The sequence below is a fragment of the Syngnathus acus genome, chromosome 19 (assembly GCF_901709675.1).
Source record: "Syngnathus acus chromosome 19, fSynAcu1.2, whole genome shotgun sequence".
Classification (NCBI taxonomy): Eukaryota; Metazoa; Chordata; class Actinopteri; order Syngnathiformes; family Syngnathidae; genus Syngnathus; species Syngnathus acus.
In genome coordinates, this window is record NC_051103.1 from 5,252,680 (window position 1) to 5,274,306 (window position 21,627).

Consider the following 21,627-nt stretch of genomic DNA (forward strand, 5'->3'; position numbering starts at 1 on the left):
AAGCCCTTCTGCCGACGCTTCCAAAGGCTGTTTGGAAATGGCTTCTTTTCCCGCAGAACAACAGCGTGCTCTTATAAGTGTAAAGCAGCTTTGATTGAGCGTCATTGCACTCGGCTGACTCGCCCCCCCCCACATGACAAACGACACTTAGCCACCTATCAATAGCGGCCCACCTGAATGTGCTTAAATGGGTCCGGCCGCACCAATGTTATGGCCGTTCATACTGTCGGAATGACTCCACTGCCTTTCATAATTAGAGGATCCCCCCCCCCCCCCTCTCGTTTTTTCTCTCGCTGCTAAAAGAAAAGCCGAGCAGAGGTGACGGTTAAGGACATGGCAAATATATGACAGACCAAACAATGCTTCATGCTAATTGAGAAAAGAGAGAGGTGACATCCGCCATTAACCTTATATGAGGCCATTTTGTAAATCAATGTCACTCACATTTAATAACAAGTGTAATCAAAGAAATTATGCAAATTTCATTTGATGCCTCTTGCATTATGCAAATCCCCCCAGCCAAATACTATAATGAACGCTGACACCTGACCAGCGTCAAATTGTTGCGGCTAACCTGTTCATAATAGTATCATAGAATGAGGATATTTGTATTATTTATTTGGAATTGCATATTCAGCTTTCCGCTTCCTTCTTTCCTGAGCTTCTATCTGTCCCGGCGGTAGCCCATCAAGAGGTGGGGAGGTTAGTTGGTCGTCACGGCCATCTAGACCTTGGGCCCGTCCGGTGCGCCTGCCAGAATCAATGCTAATTATGCTGCCATCTGTGCCAACTTGACACCGGTTCAAGTCCGCAGAAACTTGAAGAGATTCGCTCAATGCAGCAGAAAGCGGGAAAATAAACCAAGACGTGACTTGTCGACTAGCCCAAAAAACGACAAAATGATTCAATTTCGTAAAGAAGAAGCTATCTTAAGGTACGACTATTCGTGATGAAGAGTTTGTTTTTGTAAGCAACAAGCATCTCCTTGGCCACGTTCAAGCGAGAGGAAACCGATAAAACAGGTTTGACTGTTTGCTCACCGAGACCACAAGTCCCGTCAATTCTCGCCCCCCCCCCTTGAAAGAGATCTGCCATTAAGGTGACATGAGAAACAAATGAGGCCAATTTCTCCTCCAATGTCCCATCTGATATGTCAATAAAAAGGCCCCGCAGCCGCAGGATGCTCCCAGATGGATTTTTCCTCGCTGGGAGACAATCAGTAGAATGCATCTAACACACCTTCGATGTGGGAGGGGGGGGCAAAGGGGGGTTTAATCACTCGGACAAAACCGATGGACCACTAGTGTTAAGTAGCAACAGAACATCTGGTTTCGGTGAAATCTATGAACGACATTTAGTCGCAAGGTGGATAAGGAAGAAAATGCATGGGTATGATATTTGTACCTTTTTCATCTTGTCAAATTGGAGAATGGAAAAATACAGCTCGTATGAAAAATGATTCGAACCGTAAGTGGGGAATAAATGTCAATCGTGATCAAACTTTGCTGGCAGCGGAACGAGCAGGCTGGGATTGACGGAGAAAAATGAGAGTCGATCCCAATTAGCGTCCAACATTACGAGCCGGCGTGCGCACCGGCACGATGCTTACGCGTAGAATTATGGCGTCATCTGCCGGCGTGACGCCGTCGATAGGCGCTCATTAACTATGCCGCTCATAAAGTCAAATGTTTTTCGATAAATATCAACGGGAACGAGGCTCCGAGACGCTCGGCGGCCTGACGACCGGTGGCGGCATATGTTGAGGTGGATTGAGTCCTCGGGCTCCAATCTGGCTCTCTCTTTTCTTTTGTCTCTCAGACTTAGATGATAAATCACGTCGGCTATTTATTTTTCCATTATGCCCGCCATATGCATTACTATTATCGAATCGCGAGTGGGGAAACTACGTGCGAGCGTTAATTGATGGCAAAAGGCAGTTTGGGGCACGGTGACGGCGATAGCGACAGCTGCTCTTGTTTATGTATCTTGTTAACATGGGCGGTGGCGGCCATGTTTGAGGACGCCGCAATGTGTAAACAAGCGGTATAAATGACAAAGACGCTCACCTAACTTGATTTTGGGTGTGTGGTTAGCATGTTAAATAGATTAATTTTGTTTGTTGAAGCAAAATAGCTTCAGGTGGCACAGTTACATTGCATTCTTTTTCCCATAGTATTGATTTTTTTATTGTGACGTGACAGTGGTGGTATTAAGCGGTCGATTAAGTCAGTTTAGTCCCAGGTACCAAATACGCAGGCTGGCTCTGTAAAAAAAAAAAAAAAAAAAAAGTCTCAAGGCCCCCCACTGTGTCTTAAATCCCAAGGTTGCCCCCATCGTACGTCCTTGACTGGAGCCAGACGTGAGTCTAGAACGGGCCGTTTGGCTAACAATGTCATTGTTATGGCCGTTGTCGTTTCAATTAGCAGACTGGTGCTAAAACACAAGAGCTCTAAAATGGTGACATCGGTGTTAACGCGGGACGCCGCCGTCGCCCATAAAACGGAGCACTCGTGGCCGGTGCTGACGGGGCTGTTTGCCGGTCGCCAGACGCCCGCTCACCCCCAATAGTGAGGAAACAGGACCCCGAGGTTTTACTGATGGCCCACTCAACTCGTCGACTCATTTAGGAAGGTCGTAGTTGGACTAGATTTCTGTACATAATGCTGTGTGTGCTCAACAATCATTCTCACAAGTAAGGCCAATTTTTTTGAACATTCTTGTGTAATGAAGCCTTGCTTACAAGTGCGTTCAAGCACGATTTTTATCCGAAAATAAATAAGTACTAATTTTATTCGCATGTGTTTTTCGTCCCTCCCCCCAGTTTCTAAGTGACCTCATCAAAACAGAGGAAGAAAAAAAAACGGCGCTAACATTTATTTATTTATCCTCGCTGCTCGCTTTGTCTCGTTGGAGGCGTCATTAGAACAGCTCGCCGAGTCCCATTCGCCGCCATTATCTCTGCTATCAGCGGCGCACAGCGAGATTCCAGCGGGGCTATAAATACTTGGCCTGGACCACATGCGGCTAGCACATCATCTCTAATGTCTTTTTGCCCCTCGCTCTCTCCGATCGCTTTTCTCGCCAAACAATGAAGTGAGACAACTTGCAGAAGTTGCACGTATATTGCAGGAGGAAAGGGGGGGGGGGGGTGCACACCTAAGCAACATCTAGAAAATGTCAGAAAATGATAGATGACGGATGTCTTGATCATTCAGTCGATTGCGTCAGGGTCACTGGCGCCGCCGCTGCAACTCCCCCCCAAAAAAAAGAAAAAAATGCAAAAAAGGATGCTTTATCTGAATTCATTATAAAATGGATCTATATCTTATGTTTAGGGCCAAGGACGCCATTTGTATCGCAATGCAAATATCTATCATTAAATGTTGACACTTCATTTTTCTCACGCAAAGTAAGAAAAATGCCGGGCGGTGCGGATTGGTCGTCGTTGGAATTGAGCAGTTTGTCGCAATTTCCGCCGGTGGAAGGTATCGGGGCCATTGTGAACTTTGCAGGTATGATGAATAATGCAAAATATAAGAAGTAACACATGGAGATGCTCGCTGCATTCTTTACCATACAGACAAATGACTTATTTGTGTATTCTGCTCGTGTAGCTCCCTATGCTACTTCCTTTTAGCATTTACTGGCAGCGGTGCTAATACGCGATCAAAAAATGAGGGACAATAAAGGCCATGTTTTCTTAAACAGCATCATTTTAAAACATGAAAATGATATTTTTATGATAACTACTTCTGCTTACACGGCCCACTCTTGGGCCACGACCCACCAGTTGAGAATCCCTAGCATCTAGTGAGACCACCAGGATGTTGCACATTGTGCCTCCCGGGCTCCCACATCAGTCAAAAAGCGGAGGGAAAAAAGGAAGCTAGTCGCTATCTAAATGACGGCCGTAAAGCCGAGCTAACTGTGTGCTCAGGTGGAAAGGAGTCGACAAACGATGAGGACGATCGCCGAGTTGCGCCCTGACACGGGAGGACAAAGTGAGGGCTTGGTTTCCTGCCTGTAATCAGTGTTTACATCCAGCACGTCACCAATGGCTGAGCAAAGACGTGGATCAACGGCGGAAGGCTGCCTGGCGCTCTTGCTCTTTATTGCTTTCAATTCAAATGCTGGAACTTTTGAATATCTTATTGTCATTTTTGTCAGTTCAATTTTATGATTGTATTTTATTTCATGGATGGGATTTAATCCAGAATTTCACTTTTTACCATTTTTTTTAAAATCCTGAAGTACCTAATGTAGTGTCCGCCAAGCGTTTACCTGACTCCTGTAATAGATAATATGCCCCCACCCCCACCCCCTCCGCCTGAGTTCTTCCTGGCGCTCCCATAGATTCTGTTTGCTTTGCTATTGATTGCGGGCAAGGAGCTCATCATTCTCTCGGCTTCAATCCATTTACATTTAAGCACAGCTCGCCTCTACTCGGCCTAATTAGCTCCACGGCTCCATTAGTCCACATTGTACTCCGATCCATTCGTCACTTTGCATGCACGCGGGGTTTACTTACTCGAGGTGGATTATGTCTATAATGACGTGCAATTCACCAGCTGCTAACATGCTAAGGCCTAAAATTAGCATCAAACGTGGACTTTTGAAATAGTTTGGGAAGATGCCGTAAGCATATTTAGCAGGCTTGCCTGTCAATCACTTCTCATCATTCGGAATGAAATAAAACGCCCATTTTTCGTCACCTTCATCCAGTTAGGAAATGTGGAGCAAAAGATCGTTTACTTCGTACTTCCCAGATAATTTGCTCCGAACTCCACTCCCCTCTCGCTCTCTCTCTTCCTTTCAACGGGGAATTCTCCATTTCCCTATGAAATGAAAATTCATCTAGAATTACATCTTATGTCATCATTATGTTTATTAAGCGTGGATGATGTATATGAACAGCACCGGCTTGCCGCTGAGTGCTTAATGATGCATAAGATTAAGCCGAGGCTCTCAGCTGCGCTGCGACTCCCCTCTGGTGCACGCCGCCGCCGAGGCATGCTGGGAGCACGCGCGCCCGACGGCCATCAGGTGAACGCTAGCGACACGTCTCCCTCCGTCGCCTCCTCACGTTTATGCGTGGCTTGAACAGAAGCCACTTCCTGTCCGACAAAAACACGATATTTCCTCTGCTAAACAATCCAACCGAGCTCTCCGACGGGGAGGTTCACCTCTCACGCCACGCCAGATTCAAATCATTAGTCTTCCAGCCCTGAAACTTCTATTAGCGACAGAGACCTCGCAGGAGACCCTTCCAACAATTCCCACCAGAGATATCCCACAGCTAAAAAAAAAAAAAAATTAATTCTACTTTTAATAATCTGTCATCAAGACTCGAGGCGGTCATAAATTATGTGCTGCTTGTATTCACGAGGGAATAAATCCGAAAGCCATGTTGGACAAAACTTTGCAAGTGGGGGAAATAATCACTGAGAAACACTTTATGTTAGTCTCGGGCCTTTAAGGGCTAAGCTAGGGCTGTTGCGCGCTCTGTCGATACCTCGGCAAACAATCGACAGGCGTCATAATGGTCGCCCTCTATCAAGCGCACCACTAAAGAACAATCTCCATCGGGTGACAGCTTGATGAATGCGCTCCGTCCGACGGGAAGCTACGGCGTCAAATAAAGAGGCATGTTCCAACAAGTCTTGTCAAAATGCTATCGATTGGCTCATCCGCAGAAATACACGTGGCCGCTTAGTGTAGCGTGCAGTCTTAGCCGCTGCCTCACATTGGTTGATTTTTCTCCTCCGCCCTTGCTCCAGATCAAATGTTGCGAGGGGAAGAAAAAAAAAAGTCTGCAGGTTTTTATTTGGCGCCGAGGTGGAAGCTAGTGGGAGTGGGCGAGCCTATCGCGACCTCCCGGCTGGCCTCAGCAGAGTGCAGGGGCGACAGATAACAATAGCGCTCCATCATCTGGACACGCCAATGGCATTTCGCTGCGACCGAGGTTGCGCTAGCCAGAGGTCTGCGAGTGTTTATTTAACGTCAGGGAGCGCGCTGCTCACCTTGGGACAAATGCATCCCATCCCTTTCCCTCCTTGGCTCGCCCCGGAGTAAACAACATGGCTGCCCTTTGAGTACAAGTACATTAAGCATGTGGGTTGTGACTCATCATCGAAACCAGGAAATAGCACAAATGTGTGAGCGAGTAATGACCTGCATTGCCCTCAATCCTTTCTTTTAAGATTGGGATTGTTTCTACTTCGCATCGGACGGGCAGGATAGCTGTGTCAGCTCAGAATTTTTTTTTATGCATTCGCAATCTCATTGGCATTTTTATGCTCGTTTTTATTCCATGTTTTGTTTTGGCCTAGCATGTTGGCGGCTGTGTTACAAGCTTATTGTTTTTGCCCACAATTATCATTTGGAAGGTTAAAGAGGCTATTCCTACTAGCCCTGCACAGCCCATCTGAGCAGTGATGAGGTGAGCACAAATAATGCGCGCGCTCCCCAAGCTCACGGCGGGAAGACGCAGCCGCCAGGAGAGAGACGATGCCGCCCGCGGTGACCCGACCTTGACACGCGTGAGCGAGATGGCTGCCGGGGCTAATACCTCATCATATTGACTTTGACTTTCAGCTCGCACGTGCTTCGCTCCCATAAAACAAAGGATAACAATGTGGACAAACACTCGTAAACTATGACAATTAACATACACGCCCCGTGAAAGAAAGCGTGTGGTTCGTTCTCCTCGGAAAATTGGTTGTAAATCTCAAACTCAACATGCGGCGCTCATTTTTATTTTTTTTTCTTCAACAAAAAAAAAAAAAAAATAGTTTGAGCCAGCAGTTATATTAAGAGCAAAACGAGTACAGATCTGTGAATGTACAGACCAGTGAGGTGGAATCACACGCAACCGTGTCATAAAACGTCTACATTAGAGAAAAAATTGAAATGTCCACTCCCCTAGAATCGGGATATAAGTCATTGTATCAAGCCCGGACCGAAACGCCGGACATTACTCAGTGGAAGAGGACAAGCGGCGCTTTATTTATCACCTCTTGGCCCAAAGTAAGGACAAAGACAATGAAGATGGCTACGCTGTCACAGCGGCAAACGCATGAACCCGGACAAGTGCAGAGCTCACTGCCAAACCAAATGGGCTTATTATTTCAATAAAAAAAAAAAAAAAGTGTAACCTGGAAGTTAGCGAACGTATCAAAAAGTCGTTTGAACGTTAATAATGATGTGTGTGTATGTGCGTGATAGCAACTTGTCAGGCTAATTAACAGCGTTGTCAGCGACGGCATATTAATAGCGCCGCGCGTAGCATCCATTTAGCCTAAATTGTCGTTTTTGACAAGGCGTTTTAATTAAAACTAGCGCAGAAGAAGGGGAAGGTGCACGGCCGCTATTACGTGACGTCGCCTTACGGTCATTTCCATCAAATGTTGAAGATCATTTCAAGTGTTAAAATAGCAAAAAGGTTGAGCGTTGTTTGGGAGAATGAAATAAACAGCAAGTTGAGTAATTGCGTCCGTCCTCGTGTGCTTTGTTTCACCTGACGTGCAATTATTTTTCCCATTAAACACGCAAGACGCACTTTGGCTTAATTCTTCCCCGGCGAAATTTCCATCGGAGGCCATTTACCCGTCGCCGGGAAAGTTGGGGGAAAATAACGCTCCGTCAATGCAGGAATAGTCATTTACGAGAAGGCAGGTGATGCATTATGTTCAAGTGTCGCGAGGCGGCCAGGGAGGAGGAAGGAGGGGTAAATTAATAGCTTTCTGCCATAAGTGTTGTGTGATAAATATGATTACGTACATGACATACTTGCATGCATCATGTTGCTCTTGAGCGGTTAACTGCCTGCGGTGGGCACACGTGACGTTTGCCACAACGCAACCAAAGACGTTTGTGTTTCGGGTCTCATTAGCGTTTTTTTTTTTGTCGTCGGAGCCGTCGTGATGGGTTTTAATACATTGAGAAGTGACTGTGGAAATATTTGATCGTTTTCCCTTAAAAGTCAGCCACATTTGAATTTTGGTTTTTTCCCCCCTATGCAAATAAAGAGTGATACTGCTCGGATGAAGTAGCTTAGTGTCGCCCCCCCCCCTTTCAGGGAACTCAGGTCGGGCCATTTATCAAGTTGGCCACGGCCTCGGAGGGACTACCGGGTGGGGTGGGGGGGGGGCAATATATGCATTTGAGGCCTCTGGTGAGCTGGACAAAAAAGTGCTGATGTTCTCGCCGCTGCTAAGTTTGATGGATTTGTTGTTGTCATTTGTTTTGCAACAAAACAAAGGCAATCATTAACTCCTTTGTGTTTTTACGGAGGAGAAATTTGGCGCGGTGGGGGGGGAGGATGGCACATCGGGGGTGCAGCTGGGGTCATCCGGAGCATTCTGCTGTCCGGGACGGGCGTCCAAAATGCGTGGAGGCTCGTGCACAGAGGGCCGATTACAGGGTGATTTAAGAGGCCGCATCGTTTTTTTTTTCTTATATTTGCAACTTTTGGCAGTCCAAGTTGGCCACTACGTGCTCGGCCATTACGATGCATCATCAGCGCTAAGGGCGTGTGCCAGAGTGCAACCGGAAGCTGGCCAAGGAAACACAGTCAACAGATTTCATACTCGTGAGACAAATTTGGATATTTTCATCATGAATAATAAAACTGCAGCAAGAGATTACAGGATATATGCCTATGAGTTTTGCTATATTATTTGTCGACCTGTGTTGCTTCACCGTTTGTGTTCAGCTATTATTTTGAGAGTGAAATTTAGCGACGAGTGGCAATAACTTGTAAACGGTAAACATACATTCGATACTAAAGAATACACGTGAATACTGCTATGGCCGGTCCACTTTGCTAACCTTGCCCCTGTCACTGGAAATGAAGAGCTACGGACTTTCCCGTTTCATAGACACCTCTCTGGTTTTCATGTCAACTACACCTCTAAATAGTATAAATGTAGTCTTGAAACTGAGCGTAGACATTCACTGCTACGACCAATCTCCAAGATTACGGAAACAAATAAATCTAATGTCAACTCCACAAATGGCGTAAAATACGGGGAGACCGAAACGTGACACCGATGACAGTGAAATACGGCCGACTCCCGGGAAAATCCTCAGGCTTGGCCAAGTATGACCTTTATTGCTTTGTGTGTGTGTGTGTGTGTGTGTTTGTACAGTAACATGAATCATACGTTACGTGTAGTTAAGGCTAACCCGTCATGGAGTCCCAAGATTTACCTCCTCGAGGGAGAGTGGACGATCAAGACAAATCCTCCCTACTTCTCCGTCAACTCTGAGATGAAATACAAATTGAGATAGTGGTGGCAACGACGGCTGTGTAGTTACAGGCAGTGTGTGTGTGTGGTGTGTGAGATTGAGTGTGTGTTGACAGCGCTCAGGGCCAAGGGCTAACAGTAGCGTTACGCAGACAAGGTCGTTGTCATGGGGGGAGGGAGAGAGGGGGAGAGAGAGAGAGAGAGAGAGCGAGGTAAAAACTGGCCTCGACACATAATCCCGGAGTTCCCCAGCAAGGCTTCCGCAAAATGGATTAAAAGTTGCTCGGGGTGTTAGAGACGGACAAAAAGAGCAAAACGGAAGGAACTAATCACATTCCAACTGTTTTTATTTTGACCTCCCACACTGGATAATCTTTCGCTAGTTAGTCCTATTTCAAGTGCTCAATGAATAATAACAAAATGCTGCACTTGACTACACATAAATATTGAATCAATAATGACCCAAAGCCCCCCCCCCCCCAGTTATTTTCCGACATTGTTTCCTTTTTATCATTCGTTAATGACGCAAGCATGCTTTGGAGGCGGTAATTCTTTCCATTTGTTATGTTTGGACAACTCATTAACATTATCATTTGTTTTCATTAGGCAAGATTTTTTTAGAGCATTATTTTTTCCTCTTTGCATGGAAACTAATGTGGCTAATGTCTTAGATCAATATTACAATTTGGATCAAATTCATGTTAAGGCTAAAAACACAAAAAAGTAGGCGATGTTATCTATCGTGGCCGTACTTAAATATTTCTGCCTTATTTTTTTTTTTAACCAGTTTCCGAATGGTCGCATTTAATTGCTTCGTATTGCTTGTTAGACTTCATGCAATGACTATAAAGTTTAAGAAAGTGAAAATATTTTAAAGATGACATCATAATCATGATAAGTTACACTCAAATCGCACGGAAATAATTAAAAATAGCAATGACTTTTTAATCACATTGACCCTCTCAAACGTGACGGGCAAAATGATGAAGCAACATCAGCTTTCAAATGTCCTCCTCCAAGACACCTTCTCCGCCATTTGCGCCACGATTGATATTTGAGTAATTGATTATCCCTTTGTGAGCGGCGCGTGGCACCTAAATCCTATTTTGGTGGCCATCTGGGCCCAGCAAATTGCTCCCCGGAGAGGCGGGAGTTTATAGTAAGTAATTATTCCCAAGTCATTTTGCTTCGGAGGTGCTCCGCATTGACCTACTTGGCTGCTTACAAAACACACACAAAGAAATATTCTACGCTGTTTGTCTCGTTGGCGCCGATCGGCTTTAGTCCACAACCTGTTTTATTCCGGTCGAAACTACGAGTTGCTTTTTTTTTTTTTTTTGGTTCACGTCTGTGTGTTTCACTCACCCCCTTGCTGCGAGGCACTCCGTCAAATTGATTATCCAGTCAACTAATTCCCAGTCTATGTTTAGCCAAAGTATGATAGACTCATTGGATCCCATGGGGGCAATTCTCATTTGTGGGTCTGCGAGGGAGTATTTATGTTAGACAGACTGAAGCCCATCAACAAAGTGGGCCAGCAGTGCAATAGTCGGCAGTCTGGGACATTTTTGGGTGCATTTTGGGGGCCCGAATCCAAATCCATTCCAGTTTTTAGAAAATAGCCCTCTGAGGGCCATACGAAATGGATGGAAAAATACCATGCAAGCATTAAGAGAATATACGATCCACATTTGTAGTGCTGACTCTAAATTTGAAATTGCAGATTAGGTTTAAAATACAGGGCGATGTGCAAAAGTCTTGGGACAGCGCTCACAGGTGTAAGTAGGTACAGCTGCTTTGTCTGTTGGTAGGTGGTCGGAAAGTGAGAAATAATTATCCCTTGAGACCAAAAAGAAAAAAAAAACAGTTTGAAAATAGTGCAATAAAGATCCAATCAAATTGGCATCTTGGAACGGATTGTGTTCAATCGTAAAGGCTCCACGTTGCTTCTATGTTCGTCGTGATGACAAAATTCCGAGACTGTAGGGAATTGCGCTTCCTCTCTCTAAATGAGAGCCATTGCCCCTATTAGAGAAAGGTTAATTTGTGGAGGAAGAGAGCTAAGCTTTTATGTTTTTTCGCCAAGCAAGCGTTCCTAAAAGCTTTAAATATTTTAATTTTCACCAAGATTTTATGTTCCTTCCGCAACCCCGCAGGCACAAAGCTTGCACGTTTCCGAATAATTGTTGTTCCGGGGAGGCTAAATCTCAGGAGGGGAGACGAGGGTGAAAAAAACAGCAGAGAAGATTTGAGTAAATTACTGTGTCAGCTTCTATTTATTTGCCAGAGGCGGCATTCGGAGATGGCCATTAGGCGGCGGCGCAATAAAGACGAGAGCGCGTTAGCCGTTCTCAAAAAGTTAGCGCGTATAATGCGGCGAGTTATCATCGCAGCGCTCCCCGTGGAGCCCGCCGGGGGAGGGAACACGCCAGGCGAACCAATTACGGCGCCTTCGCAGAGGGAGGGGCCCTAAATAGCTGCTATAGTTGGCCACGGTGGCCGTAGATCAGTCCTTATGGAGATGCGCTTGGCGCGTGCCATTAACGCAAACGGCCTTCCTTTACATGAAAGCTATACAGTAAAAAGCACCGAGCGTGACAAAACACTAACAAAGTTCTAAACAAGAACGAGGAAGTGGCTAATTTTATCGGGTCGTGCTGTGAAGCTCGCTGGTTTAGTTCCGAGTCAACTAATAGCCAAGCTATTTATTTATTTTTATCAGAAAACAAGACAAACAATTATTCAAAACGCATTCTAGACCTACCGAAGTACTGCTTGTGCTTTCGATTGCTCATGGGCCTTTGGAAAAAAAAAAAATACCAGTAAAGGCACGAATTGTCGGGGCTTCACTGTACAGCTAACAAAGAGTACCAAAATACACATCACAACCATAAAAGTGATTTTTCAGCTAATAGTAGATAGTTAGGTTCGAAATAAAAATATGTGAATGGTGATGGGATTTACTGTGTATCTAGCTAACATTGTAAAAAAATGACAATGCAAACTAAGGGTGTCAGGTTCGAGCGTCTGTAAAGCAATGAATATGTACAAAAGTCATCATCTGCTATTTTAATCCCTATATAGCCACTCAAACAGAGGGAGGCCGACTCGACCGCTTTAAATCTGGGATTAAAGCCGGTGGGAGGCAGCAGCTCCAACAATGAACAGGAAGTGGCGATGAAAAGCATTAATTAGACGCCGGCCAAAAGGCTACAGCGGCGCAGACAAGGCGAAGGGAGGAGAGGGATTCAATGTATTTGTAGAGGCTGCCAAACAAACGGCGCGGGTCCCCGCGGGGGAAGATTATGACGGGTTCTGTGTCGGTCAAACACGGCCGACACAAAGATGGGGAGGGGGAGAGGGAGGGGGCGGGCCCTCTTCCGAGGGCCGTGTGGAGCGCTCCGCGGCAACTGCGGCCCTGTTGAAGAATGTCCGTAATCCGCTACCCTTTCAAATGATTTTGGAAAGGGGGGGGGGAGGGGGTTGGTTAGCAGGCCGCCATTGTCCAAAAATTACAATTGCACTTTCTGATCTTTTGTGCACTCCTGTTGACAGTGCTTATTGACTAAGCGGTTGGACATGGAAAGGATATGACCCACCCCAGCACCACCACCTTCACCCCCCTACCTCCCCCTTTCGTGTGTGTCCAGGGGGAGGAGGAAAAAAGCCTGCGGTTTACATGTAGAATTAGACTTAAAAGGTTTTGGAGAGGGGCGGGGACTTGAGAAGAAAGTTACAAGAAGAATGAAAGCTACATTTTCTCTACCCCCCCAACCTCTCTCTCTTTTTCTTCCGCCCCTGGCCGACAGATGCTCGGGGCAGATGGCGGTGAAATTAGCCGAAAATGGGCAAAGGAGAAATGAGCGCGCATATGAGAGGTCTGGGGAGGATGAACGCGGTGAAATCATGATTAAAAGTGCCGTGGTGGATGGGGGACCCGCGGGTGGTGGGAGGTCTGAGGTGTCATCTCGCTAACATAATGTACGGCCGTGCGGCTAAAGGACCCCGACGTGCCACCAAAACAACTTATCAATAAAATATTGGGGCGGTGGGAGATGCTCAGGAGAGAATTTGGTGGGAACTTAATATCCTGAGTTAAAAAAGTTCATGAATGCCATTGGGTCAGTATGACAACTAATTTTACAGGACAGCATTATTGTCCGCCTGCCTCACAATTCTGAGGTTCCGTATCTGTTAGTTTGAAGGCCTGACAGGAAAAAAAAAATGGAGCTAGATTACAAGCGGTAATTGTCTGCGCGTTTTGGATTTATCTGGCAGGCTGGCAGCTCGCATGCACTTTGTCTTCACACGTTGAAAATCAGCATTTCAAGTGCTACAATTCCACAGGGGTAAAAGGAAAAAAAAAATGCTGCCCCCCCCCCCCTTTGCCCATAAGCAATATGGATAGCAAATGAAATATTCCGCCACCGTCGTCTGATTTATTTGTGGTATTATCTGCAACTATCACCCTGGCAATTTAAAGGATAGCTCGCCTCATTCTGGGGGGCCTTTTCTCGCTGGGGGCCTGACAGCCTATCATCTTCTGCACTCGGCAGAAACAGGTCAGGATCGGGAGAGCCTCCCTGTGTTATATATTCTTTAAGGTTTGCAGCTCATAGAATTTCTAAATAGGAATCTGAAGCAGGGAAGAAAAAGAGGAAAAAAAATGGGGACAACCCTTGAGGGGATGCCGGCCAAGAAATGATACATTTACGGCGTGTCCGAAGAAAAGGCCATCAGTTCCGAACTGAGTGGAGAGCGGAACATCCCAATTTCTCAGAGGTTAAGTAATAACACGCGACTAGAGACTGACGGGCTTCTTTATGTTCTTAGTGAGAGAACAGCGCAATCTTATTTCTGTCTCTATTGAGTCATACGTGAACACGAGACACCAACCAAAAAATTCTTGAAAAGCTTGAATGTGATTTATGTAAGTGTAATTTATTCTGCAAATTATCTGTGACTCATTAGAAGTCTTGTGGCGCTAAATATCTGCATCAGAATATTCAAAGCAGGCGTAATTTCTTAAATTGAGCAATGTGCAATCAGATGTATTTTTTATTTTCATGATAAATATAATTTCATCTTTGTAAAATCTCTGACAGCCCTTGTTTTTTTTAGATGGAGTAAAAATGTCTTTTAGAATTAAGCATATTTTTCTTTGAAAATAATTTTTGAAAAATTGGATATTGATTTTGCATTTTATGAATTTTCAATTTGAAATTTAGAACCGTTTTTTATGTGTATCAAGCACAATTTGTAACTAAACAAATACTACTAGACAACAAAATACCTAGAAGTATGTATTTTATATATTTTTTATTTCCATATTTTTTAACAGTTTGTTTATTCCTTATATTCACCAACTCACTTTTTAAAAAATAAATCATTTCCACACTTTCCTAATCGTTACTGTGACAACAACTTGCAATCTAAAAAGTTTGACACTATACTTGTACTTTGTCCTTTTTTTAATTTCCAAACACGCTGCACGTCTAAAGATAGTTCTTCCACCTTGAACCGATCTACACGGCGTCCCCCGAGAGCCCCCCGCCTACGCCACCACAGCATTTCTGACCGCCTAAAAGGGGAACTGACCGGCGATGGAGGGAGGAGGGACGGCGGAAATGTTCAGGAAGGCTCACGTTAAATCAAGATAAAAGACTGAAATGGAAAATAATAGAGCGAACAAACCCCTGGACGGTCCCTAATGGAAACACATGGCTGACACTTGCTGGTGTTGTCAGCAGACAGTAGGACATGCTTTTTTTTTTTTTAGTATTTTTAAATAATTTGAAATGAGAATAGAGCATATGTCATGACAAAGATGCATGATCCTTTTCTATTTTAGATATAGTGGCGGAAGGGAGGGGGTGAATAAAACCAAAATTGTATGGTGCAAAATTCAATTTAAGAAGAAGTGGTGCTAACCTATTACACTTCAATTCCATTTTATGAATATTTTCCTTGGGGAGCAGGGCCGCCATCACCGGGAGGGGGGAGGGGGGGAATAGAAATTTAAAAAAGATAAATAGCACCATTAATCTACAGCATTTCTCTTCCATTATCCCTGAAAATGAGCATTTTTTTCCCCGTCCATAATTAGCTCCTTCCACTTGATTCACAAGCCAGAAAATGGCCGTGTTTGGAAAATTAAAAGTGCGTCATTAAGTAGGATTCCGAATCATATCATTTATCTTTATATATATACGGCTGACAAGCAGCAGGCCTTGGATGTTGATCGCGCTTTTGTTTCGGAAAGGAGGAGGAGAAAGATCTTTAATGCCAGCCGTGTTAGCGGCTAAAAATGGAATATTTATCCTACTAATGCCGCTGTCATTTCAAACAGGCACTTTCAATTTGTGCTCAAATGAGAAAAGAAGTGAAAGTCGACAATGCGGTGTCGCGTTCTTACGCCTACTTTGCTTCTTAAGCGGTAGTAGCCACGTCTAATCGGCAAATCTCAATTCTATCGCTAGTTTACTCTCATTACGAACTCAAACTAATCAATTAGCTGCTTGTCACATTCATACCATCCCAAAAAATGTCTGCTAACTAGAACAAAGACACGCTCACTTACCGCTGGCCATTTTTCCTCATGTGGCTAATCTCGTGACTGAAGTTGGGAACAGCGATATTGCTGAGTTGACATTTTTCCGTGATAACAAATGCTGCGAGACAAAAAAAAAAAGAAATACTTTAATACTGCAACATCATGAGTTGTAATTATTCACTATTGCAGCCCTTGGAAAGTAAATTAGGCGTTGGTGTCGTTCGATGGAGCTTGTCACACTCGCTCTGAAACTAATAAACTCATTTCATAATAATACGTGCGGCTGGCCTGGTAATAAATCACGGCGGGACTCGGCATTGCCTTCGTACACTGCGGTGCCGTTGACCCCAATCAAGCGCTCACCACAAATCTTTGATTAATTTTGGAGCATTTTTGAAATGATTGGAAGGGGTTTTTTTTTTGCTTCCGGTTCAGCAATCATAAAAAAATAGCATTACATTTTTCAACAAAAAAAATCTGTTGTGTATGTAATGAATAGAATTTAAATTTTTGATTGGGCCATTCTCATCATCCTGGTTTAGTAGGGAGAGAGGCCTAACTAGGATGTTAGCAGTTCAGCATAATAATCCCATTTGACGGCAAAGTGCACTGAGCACTTTTGGACGCCGGCCATGGCGGAGCCCAGCATAAAAGCCGGCGCGCGTCCAAGCTAGAGCGAATCCTGGTTAGCCGTGCGACAATGCAAAGCGGGCCATCTGATAGCGGCGAGCAGAAGGCGGCAAGGAGGCATGCGTCTGGGATGGGCGGGGGGGGGGGGTGGGGCGGGAGTTCTCGTTCGACGCCATACAGGGACAATTTGTAAGGCCGGCTGTTGAAGTCGGGCCAAAGAGTGGAGAACAGCTGGAGGCCCGCCGTGATTGATCAGCGTGGGCCTCCGAGAACTTCATTTTGATATCAATGCAGACAAAGGCGAGACAATATTGTGTTTAGCATCGGCGCCATTGAGCAACTGCAAACGCCCTCACCTCAGGTGACGCCTAAAGGGAGGTCAGCGTCTCCCTGTGCATTAACATTTTTATGGCAAAATGATCTGTTAGTCAAAAACTGAATTAAGGTTTGAACCAGGGACTCAACCCTATAAAATCAGGTACAGAACTTTTTTTTTTTTTTGAGAAGTTGGCAATGAGTTTGTTTCTTTGTAATATGAATGCCGATCCACTAGGGGGCAGTGTCACTGAAATGAGACATTAGGCACATGTACAAAGAATTTCCAGCAAGATTACAAAAAACAATTTTTTGGAACATAGCCTTTGTTATTGACTGGTTTTGTGCTCTCTAGAATAACTGTCCAATATAAAAGTAGTACTTTGGTGTCATCTATTGCATCGTCAACTCTGTTCCTAAACAGGAATTATAGTCACTAGTCTTATTATAAAATAACTGCTAGAGATGTTGGAAAAATTGCTAAACCCGAAACCGATGAATTGGTCAACCCTAGTAGCGCCCCCTAATGGTCCAACAGAGCATATTTTAAAACACAGGCCCTTCTGTTATGGACAAGCACTAATCAAATTACACCGCCGCCTGTTTGTCACGCTAATCGCGCCGTAATAGGCGTGTTTTCGACACACGCTGACACTGCTTTGGCGGCGTCCCCGTCACGGGGTTCTGCCGGTGTCGTCGACCCACGCTCGAGTCCGACGCGGGTCAGCGACGAGGCGGAAGGTGGCCGTCCGCCTACGACCCGCGTTTAACGGGTTCACTGGCTACCTGCGATGTCTCCATCGCACTTACGGGAAAATTTCATGGGGCACATCAAGCCTAATGTTTTTTTTCTTTTTTTTTTTTAAAATTCTTATTGATTATGCGTCGGCGGGTTTTATCAAGGCGACGGTGGCTCCCCCCCATCTGTTTCATGGAGACGAGGGTAAACCATGCACATTCATCCCTGACCTATTTAATGGCTGGATAGTGGCGAAGAGCCACGTGGGGTAAATTGAAAAGTTCTCCATCATTAAAGTGACATGTGACTAGAGTCCATAAAAAAAAATAAAAAAAAAGTGAGTGGGAATTGTTCTCATTTAAAACTCCATTCCAGGCACTCACTGGCAGTGACAAAAGGAGAACATCCATCGAAGAATTTTGCTGCCAGCGTCAATGACGAACGAGAGAATATTGATGACGAACTCCAAAAGGGGTGGGGAAGGATTAAATTCACAAAGGGAGGCGCCATTCTTTTTTTTTTTTTCTTTTCTTTTAATATTCACAATCTCACTGTTGTGTGCTCTCAAAACGTGATCAATTTCACTTTGCAGCCAGCGATGGGAGGGGGAGGGGGGGCTCCATTTGTTTGTGAAGGATGCGAGGTGTTGTGGAAATGACTGAGAGCATTCTTCAAAAAAAAAAAGACACCCTCCACACCTCCGCATTCATCGCTTTTGTTGGGCCTCAAGATCACCGAGGCGTGATGGAACACGGGCGACTTTGGACGCGGAATTACAATGTATGCTAAAATATAACAAATACATCGGGAGGGGAGCTGTATTTGGCTCAAAATTGTGATTTATTTGGTGGGCGGAAGACACAACACAATTTTATCTGGATTTGAAATTTGCATGTCAGCAAATGTACCCGGGATCCAAACGGGCCCGAAAAATGGAATTGCCTTGGACAACAGTACGCCATATATATATATATATTTTTTTTCTTTTCAAGCATGTGAAAGACAACCGAATTGTAATCCGAGCAAATAAATGCGACTCCCATCCCCGTAGACGGCTTCCCTCTTTTCTCAATCACGCCTGAGTGAAACTTCTAATTGGCGTTATTAATCAGCAATCATGTCGAACACTCTCGCCCGCGCGTGGCTCCGAGTTGTTGACGGAAATCCGGCGAGACGTCCACTTCACCTGCCGTGAAAGCACCTCGCTCGGATTAATTAACAAGAGGAGCGCTTCTGTAAACAAAACGCGCTAATGAATTCAATGTGTCGAGCTCGCTGTTCCCCGCCGACCTTTTTGGGGGTCCTGTCATCGGACTGAATGTGAAGTTGACGCCGCGGCGGCTTTCACAATCAATTTTTAGATGTAAAAAGTGTCCGGATTAAAGCACAACATGATGCTGGGCGTCTTTCGGAATGGTTTGGCCGCTCGCTCAAGAAAGGTCACAAAAGGTCGAGCGGAGCGTCCAAGGCCGGCTGCTCTGGATTCAAGCACGGTCGAGAGACTCCAAGCGTTGCTGATCGGAATCATGAAGAATAATGTTTAGCCGGGCACATGATTAGAACTGTTAATTTTTTTTTTTTTGGGAAAGGGACAGAGAGTGGCATTTTTGTGGCTTTTGGCCGCCTGGGCGATCTGGCTCAATTTGCCAATGCGCTCCTGCTCCATTTGCCTGTTAATGAGCGCTGTTGTCGGGGGTGCCCATGTGTGCCGTGTCGCCGCGCTCACTCGCCGCCCGCCCGCCCGCCCGCCACCTTCGTCTGACGCCGCGACCGGCGAGGAAGATGGCAGCCGCTGTGACAGATGTTCCCCGTCCTGGGGAGGGAAGCCACGGGAGCGGCGCCACCCGTGTTTGCGTGTTTGGCACCGCGACACCTGAGCCTCGGTGTTTAGCAACATCGACTACTAACTGTTGCACTTTGCCGACCCCCCCCCATCCAAGTGGACCGTAACGGCGGTAAACACCTTCTTGCATCGACAGCCTTTATTAGGCTCGTCACCAAAACTTTTACATATACTTCTCCTCCACGACATTTTTGCTCAGGTCTGACCAATATGAAATTTCCAATCTAAAATTCTCCTAACCAATTCAAACTATGCATACTCTTAAGACGCGTGGCGAACAAATTGTACAATGAGAATCCTCAACTGATTTAAAAGATGTGCTAGCTTGTATTCCCAATTGTCAAAAGTCATTGCGACTGTTAAGAGCGATATCCGTAAAACGAAAGCGTAAATCTGAGAAGCGGCCATAAGTACGACGTCATTCGAGCTCACGCCTGGTTAAACTGGTAACGTCTCTTCCACGGCCTTTTAACTGACGTGAAACTAGCCTTGATGCGCTAACGGCTCCGAACCATCTCATGGAGATGAGCATATTTCAAATGGCTTTTTAAATAAGGAGAAAATAAAAACCAAAATGGTGTTTGGGATGTTTTGTGATTGATAATATACAGATGTAAATGTGCCCCCTCCCTCCTTTCCATCTGGCAGACGATACTTGAAAATTCTTAATCCATGAGCAGCCACGGAACATCACAAATTAAACATGTTTTAGTGTCTCGCCCTCTTTTTTCCTCCCTCTCTTTTCTTTGGATCCCGTCGTCGCTCCAAACGCCGCGCTCGCTTCCCTCCTCGCATTCATTAGCCGCCCCGGCGCCATCATGGCACCATATGACACCGTCATCATTTGGTAATTAAACCTTTGCTCGTTTGAATATGAAAAGCTGGCGAGGGTGCCGTCGTAAACAACGTGCTGCAAAATTCCTTTTTTTGCCCCCCCTAACCAAGTAGACTAAAATGAGAATTCGAGCGGCGAGGCAAAACAACTGCTGGGGAAGGTTGCACTCATGCCAGACAAATTGCACTGTGAATTGGAAAATTCAAATACGGCAGATGGCGTTCATCTAGCAAAATAAATGCATTGATCTTTATTTTTTTTTTAGTTATTTCCTGTGTGCATCTGATTTACCTCGGTAAGTTGGGGCAGCATAACGCTCTGCCCCGTGTCACTAAGAAACATGGGGACCTAAATAAAGGCGGCCTATGAATTCTGCCTAGCAACATTAGAGTTTGTCCCTTATTTTCAGGGTTGATGGCCCATTAGTTTGCTTCCGGTATGAAACGATGTATTGGTTCACTTTTCTCAAGAAAGAGGACCAAACGACGCAGTTTTTTTCCAAGCCGGCGAAACGATAAATTTTTTTTTTACGGCCTCGCCCTTTGGAGTGCAGAAGTAAGCAATGACAATAAAGCAGTAAGAGACACAGAGAGGTGGCAATAACATCACGGTGGCACGGAGGAGATTTTTTAAAGTTCAACCTTACATGATAAGCGCGGCACATAACATCGCCGTCTCCGTGCACTAAACGCTCTTATGGGGCCGGCAGACAATCAAGTCTGCCGACTCGCCTGCCTCAGGACAAGCAACCACTATGCACACACGCACACACACGAGAGGCGAGCGCCATTCCAAAGTACCGGCTTCTTTACGAGCACTAAACAATCCGCCGTCCCTTCGGATGGGGGGGAGCGCGTGGGAGGCCAGCCCAGCCTCACTTGGCCGTGCATCAAGGTCGCCATTTTCATGATGGTGATGCCGCTGAAGGTGACAAGACGCATTTAGGGGAGTGATCGGGAGCTTTGCGCGGCTGTAAACCGCAACATCGTCCTCACAATAAAGAAACGGGCTGCCTGGATAGTCATAATAATCATTGGCTTTGATTGGTGAGCAATATTTGGAACAGGCCGCCCGCGGGCTACTCAAGGGCTACCTTGGCACCACGTTGGCGACGCCAGCACTGGTGGCACTCAGGCTCCCTCTAGTGGTACGCAAAAGAATTGCGAAATGAAATTTGAACAATGTTTCTAGTGCTGTTCAGTTGCTAAGTGCAGTTCGGTTGTATTTAACTTTTAATTAGATTTTAATCTTTTTTAAAAGTGTTTGTTTCAAAAATATGAAAATGTACTCGCTAAGAGTATTTTAGTAGGTGTAAAAAGTTTGCTAACACTGCGCTAGAATATTTTTTTGGGGGAGCAGTGGGTGGTGGAAGATTGAAATGAATACTTCAATGGACACAAAGAAAGGTTATGAATAGCGGGGACGAATAGGAACACTTAGTGGGTTGAAAGCCCCCCCCCCCCC

At 45.3% G+C, this 21,627-nt stretch overlaps 1 protein-coding gene across 4 annotated transcripts in view; it reads right to left on the minus strand.

Moving 5' to 3' along the window:
• fbxl15 (F-box and leucine-rich repeat protein 15) overlaps window positions 1-21,627 on the minus strand; it is a 74,049-nt gene that overhangs the window by 15,596 nt on the left and 36,826 nt on the right. For all 4 annotated transcript variants that reach the window (XM_037279181.1, XM_037279183.1, XM_037279182.1 and 1 more), the window contains exon 14: window positions 15,829-15,919. The gene's annotated coding sequence lies outside the window, so the exon portion shown is untranslated. The remainder of the gene's footprint in view (window positions 1-15,828; window positions 15,920-21,627) is intronic.